The sequence below is a fragment of the Cyclopterus lumpus genome, chromosome 16, assembly GCF_009769545.1.
Source record: "Cyclopterus lumpus isolate fCycLum1 chromosome 16, fCycLum1.pri, whole genome shotgun sequence".
NCBI lineage: Eukaryota > Metazoa > Chordata > Actinopteri > Perciformes > Cyclopteridae > Cyclopterus > Cyclopterus lumpus.
In genome coordinates this window covers 13142275-13153153 of record NC_046981.1, presented here as the reverse complement: position 1 = coordinate 13153153, position 10879 = coordinate 13142275, and positions in this window count along the sequence as shown.

The window sequence follows — 10879 nt, the reverse complement described above, 5'->3', positions numbered from 1 at the left end:
TGCATACATGAGCAAAATACACGTTAATGACATGCAGAGTACACCTGAACACACACACACACACACACACACACATAAAAAGAGAGAGAGTCCTACTTACAGAATGAATCAGATGGTATCAGAAGCGCTGTGCCATATTATCGCTGTAGTAGTGAGTCAACACAGGCATGGAGATCTGAGACCACAGGGTTTTAGCCTGGGGGTGGGTGGGCACCGTATGGGAGTCAGAGGGGTTCACACTGTGTCATTGGGGGGTGAGGACACATAGAGGGAACCTGGAGGAATCCAGTGTGTATACTCGGATGGAGAAAATAATCCCTTTAGAGCAAGGCAAGAAAAATCACCAATTGATGAAAGGAGAGGTTCAATTCTGTCCACAAAGAAGAAGAGGGATTGATTGGTCCGCAGTTTTTCTTTTCACGATCTCTAATTTAAAGAAAAAAAGTTGAAAAATACAACAACAGCCCGTCTTGGCAAGTTAAAAAAAGAAGATGGGGGGGGGAATTAGTCACTTAAAATGGGGCCCCACCTTTCCTTTTATGCTCTCTGTTTTTTGCTTTCTTCTGTCTGCCCACCTCTTGTTTTTTGTCTGGATTGCAGAGGGACTATGAGCACACGAACATCAGAAAACCAATCACCTCATAAAGGAGTAAATGACAAGCAGATGAAGGGGAGGATTTCCGACACCTGCTCTCTCCCTCTGATTCTCACTCTCTCTCTTTCTCTCTCTCTCTCTCTCTCTCTCTCTCTCTCTCTGCAACCTGTATTTCCTTTCTAGTAGCCTCCTCACTCCCAGCCTGTCCTTTTTAGTGCATGGGCTTGCCAAAGAACTGACTGAGGAGGATGCAGATGAGTAGAGATTATCCAGAAGCTACAAACATGAGATGTTCCCCTTCTTTCTTTCTGTCTCTGCTTTCTTTCTTTCCTTCACTCTTCCTCTCTCTTCCTCACACACTGCATAGAATGACAATGAATTGCAAGCTGTCTGGCTCTCTGCCTGACACTTCGAAAAGGCTGTGTACCCGTCTTCCTGTCTGTCTGTCTTACCAGCCTCAGAGCTGGTCTGTCAGTATAGCTGTCTGTTTACCGGGCCATCTTTCGGTCTGTCGTCCTGCCAAACACTGAGATACAGACCAGGCCGGTGCAGGGGGGACATAACCCGACTCTCCCCATCAAGTGCCCCCCCTGGTGTAAATCCTAACCCTGCCTATTGCGCTAACTAGCCTCCAACACTGCCCAGGCGAATTAGAAAGAGGCTCTATGTCTCCAAGAGGATTTCGAACAATCTCTATTTTCTTTTCCTGCCACCTCTTCTTCTTTCTCCTTCGACCGGTTTCCTTCTATATTCTGCCTCTTTTACCCCTTCTCCTCTCCTCAGTTCTAGTCTACTTGCTCGTTATCTATTCTGGACAGTCTGTACCTCCTTCTGCTCCGTCACCGAGGAAGGATGAAGAAGAATGGTGGTGCCTCGTATTTCACCGCAATTTGTGAAAAAGATGGTGAAAAAGAAAAGAAATCGGAAAGTGTGGGATAAAAGGGAGGGTTTCTTTTTAAATTGTTCCTTAAAAAAAAGAGAGAGAAAGAAATCCCCTCCTCCCCCACAACAAATCAGAATAGAGACCCTCTCGAGGGAGAATTTTCAATTACTCGCTTTTGCCCACAAGCCAATCTGTAAAAGTGGCCCAGCTCTGAGGTGTGCACAAAAATGGGGTAATCTTGATAGGATATCCGGGCGATAAATCCAGGCATGTCTGAAAACTTCATACCTTTGCTCAAGCATCACTGCAACCTATTTCATTTCAGATGAAGTCCAAGAAGCTCAATCGTATGCTCAACAGGTTGATTGGTTTGTTGGAAGTCAACTCCTCCGAGGCCTGACACCCACTGCTTTCCTCTACTTCCTGTAGACAGCTTCTGGTTTCTCAGTCTAGCTTGACCAGCCTCAACGCTGCAGGTTCAGTCCTCGCTGGGAAGCTTCAAGCTGATGGCTGGAGATGGTGAAGGCGGTTAGGTGTGGAAAGCTAGTCGCTGGAGGCTTCCATGCTGCCCATTTGGTGTCCATCCCTGCAAGGCTTCCAATCTGGAAGGAGAGGAAGAGGAGAGGCAACGTAGAGGGGTGAGAGAGGGAGAGTGCATGAAAGGTTAGTATGGTGACATTTGTGTCACTCTGCCTTATCACGTACGTCATTCTCCTCCTCGTCACACTCCACCCTGCCTGTCTTCCTGCTGTCTATTCCGTCCTTGTCACTCTTCCTCCGACTTTGCTTCCTCCTCTCCACTCACTCTATGATTTGATCCTTTCACTCTCTCCCAAACAAGCGCCATCTTCAAAACACTCTCTCCTCTGTCACGTGTCTCTTCTTTTCCCTATATCCAATCATATATCTACACCTCGTCTGCTTTCATTATATCATTTCTCCGGTGTTGTTCTATAATTCCAGTATGGCTGTCCATCATAGTCCACAGTATCCAAGATGCATGTGATGGAGCACACTGAGGGCCGGTGAGGGGCCTCTGACTGGTAAACGGCAGTCCAGGCTCAAAGCAGGTACAAGAAGTCACACCTGATGGGTGTAGACAGCCTGGCATAGGCTGTTGTTTCATTTCGAAATTCAAACTAGCATAGGAACTTGTGAAAACATAAAATATTTGCTCTATTAGGATGTATTAGAATTTGAAATGCAATGGGATGTGCCTCGTAATCCAGTGGGGTCGTCCCTAAAACAAACTGATCCTCTGCATGCCCTGCTGCCTTCAGTGAACTGTCTTTGCTCTCTTCTCTGAAGTAAAAAGGAAATGAGCAACATGAGGGCTGCGCTGAGTGGATAATCATAACAACATCTCAGAGGTAACTGGTGGAAGCGTTTCGGATTCGACGCCATAGATGGAGAAATGGTGAAAAAAGACACGTTTGCAAACTTTGTTCTTTGCCTGCTTGTCACTGAAGGGAGGCGTTTGAGCAGCACGAATGAATGAAACAGTTAATTCTATTCTATTTTATGACACAGGTACATGTGTTGTGTTCAAACTAATTACATGTCAGTTTGAATTAGTGCAACCTGAAAATGTGACAGCCCTTGTATAGACTGGCATCACTTTGGCTCTCAAACTAATAGGAAGGTGGTAATAGTCAGCTGATGTTTCTGTATTGTAGACGATTCAGGCATCACGGTTTGATGCTGTGAACAGAGTTGGATTTATTTTAGGTTTTAGGGCAAATATGACAATCTCTTATATTCGTCATCGAGCAGCACTGAATTGTTTGAGTAATGTTACATTACATTACATTACATGTCATTTAGCTGACGCTTTTATCCAAAGCGACTTACAATAAGTGCATTAGACCATGAGTCCAAACTCAGAACAACAAGAATCAAGCAAGTACAATTTCTTCAATAACGTTAAACTACAGAGTACTGTCCGTACATGCCGTTTAAGTGCTACTAAAGTGCTAAACAACAAAGTGCTATCGGTAAGGGACATTTAAGTGCTACTAAAGTGCTACTACGGCTCTACCTTCCCTATTCAAGGTATAGTCGAAAAAGATGTGTTTTTAGTTTGCGACGGAAGATGTAGAGACTTTCTGCTGTCCTGATGTCAATGGGGAGCTCGTTCCACCAATGAGGAGCCAGCACAGCAAACAGTCGTGATGTTGTTGAGTGTTTAGCTCGTAGTGTTGTTCTAAATACTATAAATAAACAGAAGAATAAAAATGTAAAGAGGAAAAATGTCCTCATTAAGAAAAGGTGCAAATGTCTGAATGTATGTCAATGTTTTTACACAAACAGATTTTAGATTTGTTTTAAAACACAGACTAAGATTTTCAGACAACGTTTTGAGACCTCTATCATAATGTTGGAATTTGATTGTGCTCACGTGTATTTAATGCATGCAAATATAGATTAGTGCCTTTTTTGAGAGTCTGATCAGATTTAGTTTACAGTCTGATGAATTGTTCATCTCCGTGACGCACGTTGTCACATTTGTGTACCTTTACATTGTGCCAAAACATCCTAAGCTTTTCATCCCTCTCCATCCCTTCAGACTAACAATGCTCCTGGCAGACAGGTATGCACACAGAAACGACAGATGGCAACACTAATGTTGGCCTGAGCTTAGACTGACTGACTGTTTTTATTCTCATAATTCTACCGCCTTTTGTGAAATAAAGATTGCCTAAATCTGAAAATAGCAGCAGGATAACGAATCCTAACAGGTAGTCTCGCTTCTGTTACTACGCAACAGTTTGCACCTGTTGAATACATAAAAGTAGGTTTTAAAATCTAATCAAAAAGCTCACAGCTAAATACCTTCTTAATTCAAAACAGCACAGAGCACACATACAGGGCTTAGAATGTAAAGCCATGTATTGACAAAATGGACTCTTTTAACAGAATAAAACATAATCATTAAACAGGTGTAGTGATTTCTTCTAGTCTCGTGAGATGATGGTCCATTTAAAATGAAAAATGTGAGGCCATTCAGTGTATCAGCTCCGATCAATAAAGCTGTATAGATAGATGTGACCCTCCTGTGGCACCCACATCCTCCAAGGACCATTTACTATGAGACCATGTGCGTGTGTGTTCGCACACTGGTAAGTAGGGTCTCAGTGTCTGTAAGTGTGTTTGTGACACACGTGTGAAAAGATGTAGGTCGGTGTGAATTGGTGTGCAGAAGGTAGATCAACGAGGAGTGCAAAGAGGAAGGTGCATGTCAAGTGAGAGACAGCGTGCGTCTCTGTGTGTGCGTTTGTGTGCGTGCATGTACATGACACAGCTGTCATGCCTGCAGCAATTAATCACATTGATCCACTTCATAACCTTTTGTTCGACAGAGCCCACACACTAAGGCTGAACACATACCTATGCCCTCTCTGCATTGTGGCACAGACGCTCACACATGAAACGCCATCAAAATGATTGACACAGACGCAGAAATAGCAATCCTTTCACTCACACATACCAACACAGCCCCTGCATTCATTTCCTGTGTCAGGAAAGAGACTCAAACGTCTTCGGTGTGTCTGAATTCAAACAGAATGTGGAGAGGAGCTGGAAGAGACTGAGACAGGGTTGGAGGCAAGGAGGGGAGGGGGGGGGGGGGGACACAGCCAAAGAGGAGAGGAGAGAGGGCAGCGGAGAGGAGATGGGGGGGGGGGGGGGAGAGAAGCAACAAATTGAAGCGAGCATTCAGATTTCATCCAATTTCATCAAACTGGACAGGCGTGTTTGATGGGACACAGGTGGGGGAGCGGGTGAGAAACACAAGGGATTGAAGGGAAGACCCATCAGCGGTGAAAATGCTCTGAACAGAACTGCACACTGTAGACGAGGAAGCAGACAAGACAGCTACAAGAAACAAGAAAAATGAGAGGTGATAGAGAATGGAAAGAGAAAAAAAAATAAAGAAAAAGGAAGAGGAGGACGGACACTCACTCATTTCAGCGGGCTCTCAACAGGCGAGCACAATCCCCGCTCTGTGATCCCATCCTGGGGAAAGGCGCAGAGAGATCCTGGAGCTCCCTCCGCTGAATACCAATGGGGCTGCTAATATCAGCGCACACTCGCACACACCAGCACTGTGGATGAAAAGGCGCACAAACACACACACACACACACACACACACAGAGTCAAGTCTGGGGTAGTTGTTTAAATTGGAGGGGAAACAAGCTGTGATGCAAACGGCATATCACAATAGAAGAGATATTGCAGCACAACTGCATTTGCATTCCTTTCTTCCTCTCTTATTTTCTCTTTCTTCATTAAAAAAAAATAATAAATCTGAGGCAGTGCACAAGCTGGAGGCATCAATCCACACACACGTGCACACACGGATATGTGCAGCCTATAGCAATACTTACTGAGCATATATCCAATTCCAGCGAGTCCCAAAGTCCACTCTATTCTTGTTCACAGCTCCACGGCTTCCGAGGGTGTTAAGAGAGAAATGAGTTGTCCGCTATTTTTCCTTCCCCTCCTCGAGGGTTCCTCACAGCAGTATCTGATGCAAAGATCAAAGGATATGAAGGCAGACTCTTCCCTTAATGTCTCCTCATATGCAGTGTCCATCCATTGTTCCTGTATCCATGTGTTGATTCAGGTCCAATCCGTCCGCCTGCCCGAGGAATTCGCTGTGACTCCGCAACTCGCAACGGCAACTGCATTCACTTAGTCACCCTCCCTTCTGCCTCTCTCCTCTCTCCTTGCTCAATAGTATGCCTGTACCCCCTCGGCTTTCTCCAATCTAATCATCTCTCTCTCTCTCTCTCTCTCTCTCTCTCTCTCTCTCTTTCTCTCTCTCTCTCTGCACCCTCCCACCACCTCCTCCTCCTTCCCAGCACCCACTTCTCTACTCTCTCTCTCTCTCTCTCATAGGTATTTTTTCTCCAAGATGAATATCAACCCCCCCACCCCCACCCCCCTCCTCTCTCTGTCAGTCTCTGCGATAAGCATTTGAAAAAAGGGAAAAGGCAAAAAACTGGCCATGAAGGAAACACACACACTATCTGAAACACACACACACACACACGCACACACACACGCACACACACGCACGCACGCACACACACACGCACACACACACACGCACGCACGCACACACGCACACAAACAGAGAGTAATCATGGGGATGTGTTACACCCCTAGCCAGGGTAAACTACCCTGACAGAGTTTGACATGGCTACATGCTCAGGGTGACAAACACTATCACACCACCACGCCGCTGGCCTCATACCCTATGACACACATCACGGACTGGCACGCACACATTTATATCTGCACACAGAGCATAATCAGATGTAAACAAACAATTGGGCTCACATACTGGGGCACATATTGATATAATGTCACGGATATGCACAAACACAAGCAAAGTCGAGGGAAACACACACACACGTAAATCCTATCAGAGCATGAGGTTAGATTACAGATGTATGCAGACGTGCACAGTAAAGTGTACTATACAATTCTGAATTATTCAGCATTATTAGCTACATTTACCTACATAAGTGGTTCCATTTTATGCTACTAAATACTGTATTTCAGAGGGAACATGTTGTCTTTACTCCACAACCTATATTTGACAGTAATAGTATTAAGATGTTGTTTACTATTTGGTTTATTTTGGGCATTTCATGTTTGTACTGGACAGCTGACAGTCGAGAGATGACAAGAAATGATGGGAGAGAGAGGAGACATGCAACATGATGTTGCAGTTTAAGGTCGTCACCATCACACATTTAGATTACTATTTCACATACAAACCATGTTATCATTTAAAAAAATAGAATGCATATTTATAGATTTATTATTCAGCTGTGCAGTTTATATACTCTACATATATATATAGTTATAATAATGATCTCCACGTAAATGCTTTTCATAATAGTAATGCAATACTCTGGACCTCTGGCCCTTACTGCACAGTGAGGACATAGTGAGTACATCTTATATAGTTGTACTTCTACTTCTACCTAAATATTTTATTTGAAAACTTCTTCTACCACTGGGCAAACTAAAAAAATGTACACTCGCACATTGCTGAAAATCATTTTTCCTCTCACCAGAGCCCCCTGACACTTCATGTGGATTGTGGGACTCCCTCGAATGGAGCCGACATCCTCCTCACTATTTAGAATGTTCACTCATATAAGGCACAACTCCACAACAGCATGAGCCCACTGCAAGCAGACAGCCGTCTCCAGAGAAGCCCCTCACACTATATGATGTCACTGCCTCACTCCCATATCCTGCTTCTATCACGCTACTCTGTCTCATCCCTCCTAACGAGACCGCGACGTTGGCCTTATGATGCCTTTGTTCCTCTCTGGTACCTTAGTTGGTCCATGTAGCCTTTTCAATATAGATCTTCTTCTTAACCTTGCAGCTCCGATGCTCGCTTAGCAATTCATGTCCTCCAAGGCTATTAAACTCACCACAGTGTGTTGAATCATTGATTTTGTCACTTTGTGCATTAGGTGGCTGTTTAATTGCTAGTGACACCACTGTGTTGGCCTACAGTGACATTTGTAAGTTAAGATGTTAAAAGAGATGTTCAGTTACAAGATTGCTGTTAGATCTTAAATTAACAAAATTCCAACTAAATCTGTTATGTGTCCATTACTAATTAATCCAACCAAAAAATAAACAGTGACATGATGTAAAGTTAGGGCCTATTTGTGTCTCCCTTATTGACTTAAACCCTCTGATTTGAGCCTTTGGATACATCAACTCTGGTTCGTCCACTCAGCTGTCCCCTAATCAAACAGGGAAGCAAATATAGTATGTGACAATGCTGAGCTGTCTGCTCTGCTCTGGTCTCAAACAGCCTCCCCACCCAATGCTTCATCGTGTTTTCACCTATATTCACTTTGCATCTCATGAAATAATGGGCATCTCAAGATGTCTTTGTCTAGTGGGCGGACAATGCTGGAACACCTATTACTCACTCATGCTTGGGTCTATTAGACTGCAGCCATGTCACGCCAGAGGTTCCCTGAGGCCAGAGCTTCTCTTTTGTTTCAGTGTGTGTGTTTGAGTGGACATTTGGATATGACTGTTTCTGCATCTGTCCAACTTGCAAATTTAAAATTACTTATTTGGCTCTTTGCACATGCCAGTGTGTGTGTGTGTGTGGGGGGGGGGGGGGGGGGGGGGGGGGACTGCACGGCGTACCCCTGGCTGTGACCCACAGCTGCAGTTTTTAGGAAGTCAGGAAGAGTCTCTATGTGCTGTCTGCTCCATTCCATCACACACACTGACACACGCCCCGCAGTCCCCGTGTGTGTGTGTTGTCTAATTTACCCTCTCTTGGTTTTCAGCACGACTAGGTGACGCTGAAACTGCTCTGTGAGACTGACTGCCCGTGTATTATACCTCCGACTTTTTTATGTGTAAACTATATAAAAACATGCAGAAACAATTTAGGAAATACAACTTAACGTTATTTGAGATTTAGGCCTCACTGCATCCACAGAAGGTCTGCTGTCACTCCATGTTTTAGTCTCCATCCTTTCTTTAAATATGCATTTAACAGCTGTCTCTCGCTCATCTGCATCCCACACCACTTTGCTCTTGACAAATTGATGTGGAGCGCTTTTACATAACAACTACGTATCACGCACACATACACTCCAAATACCATCCACAGCACAAATGTAAACCTTACTCAACCATTACACTTCGCTGCAGGTGTTAAGAGCCCAGTGTTTACGATTGTGTTAACACGGGATCCAAATGTGGCTCCCGTGTTAACTATTGCTTGGAAAGCATGCAAAAGAGGGGAGGGAGAGGAGGACAGAGGGAGGGGGGAGAATTGACATTCTGCCCGAGCACTGCGCTCTGCTCGTGGAATAATGATTAGCTCCTCAGTATTCTAGTCACAAATATTTCACTATCAATGAGAGAGAGAGAGAGAGAGAGAGAGAGGAAGGAGGAAACATGAGGGAGGAGACAAGCAGTGTGGGGGTGGGGAAAGTGAAGGGGAGAGAGGATGGAGCGCGAAAGAAGAGAAGTACACGGGGATATACAAGGTGAGCAAGGGAGCAAGAAATGAAAAAAGTGAGGAGTAATGGAGGACAGAACAGACGAGTATATATTATGACATAAGCAGTGGATGTAGGTGCTATGCTACTGTATGCTCTCTCTCTCACTCACTCACACGCACACACACGTGTTCAATGTGCACATGAAAACAAATGCTGTCAAACTAATTTGAAAGCTAAAAATGAAGCTAGTGCAGGCAGTGTACGCACATACTCTTGTGCACCCTTGCAATGCATCGACACACACACACACACAGAGAGAGAGAGGGAGAAAGAAAGAAAGAAAGAAATACACCACTACACGAGTGGAGACTACTTTGTCAAAGTCAAAGCAGGTACAGCCACCTCAGCAGAGAGAGAGACAGAGGCTATGTCGCAAGGGGGGAGGCAGGGAGAGACAGAAAGACAGAACAGGGGATTGATGATGAAAAAGGAAAACAAGAAAATAGGAGAGGACAAAGGGTGGAGAGGAAGCATGTGCAAGCAATAAATATGTAATCACAAAGCATAGCGAATGATAAATGTAAACCATTACTTAAATAGGTCAATCATACATTAATAACTATGATAGGTTAATAGTCGGGAAGTCAGCTGTAGCAGACTGAATAAGTTTGCATAAGTGTGCTCACTTAGTCAAATACAAAGAACTACATCATGTTTTTGCACGCCCCTCAACTCAGACTTTATTTGTTAAGATGGATTATCATAAAGAAGTGAAATGTTTTTTAATTAAGATGGAAAGTCTTGAGATGGCGTATTATAATTTACTAATGTCACCTGCAGAGCAGAGCAATTGGTATCAATCACTGAGGTAACATTAATGTTAAATGGCATAAACAATGGATGGATCCAATGTTGAAGGTTTGATTTTAAACAGCCAAAACGGTCTTAAATATCTCGTAGTGCAGTCTACTAAAGTACATCTACAACTTCATGATGTTGCACATGGGATTGTATCTAAATCATCATAATGTCTCTGGGCTGCATGTGTAAAAGAAAAAACAATAGTAGAGCAGAGCCGCAAAGGTTATTTGGATGCATGATTTTGACAAACATATATTAACACATCCGAAGCAGAAGTCACCGTTGTCATTTGAGATTCTGAATGTACATCTTTTGTCATGTATATAACCTAATAAAACATGTCTGTCTCTCGTATAAAAAACACATTATTTATCTTGCAGGGACGTATTGTGTAGCACTGCACACACAGTGCATTGACCTTAACGTGATTTATGATATTTTCTTTCTCCTTTAGCATTACCGCTATATGTGATTTTCACAGGTAACATTTTTTTACCTTTAATGGATGGATTGTTTTTATGTATATTGCA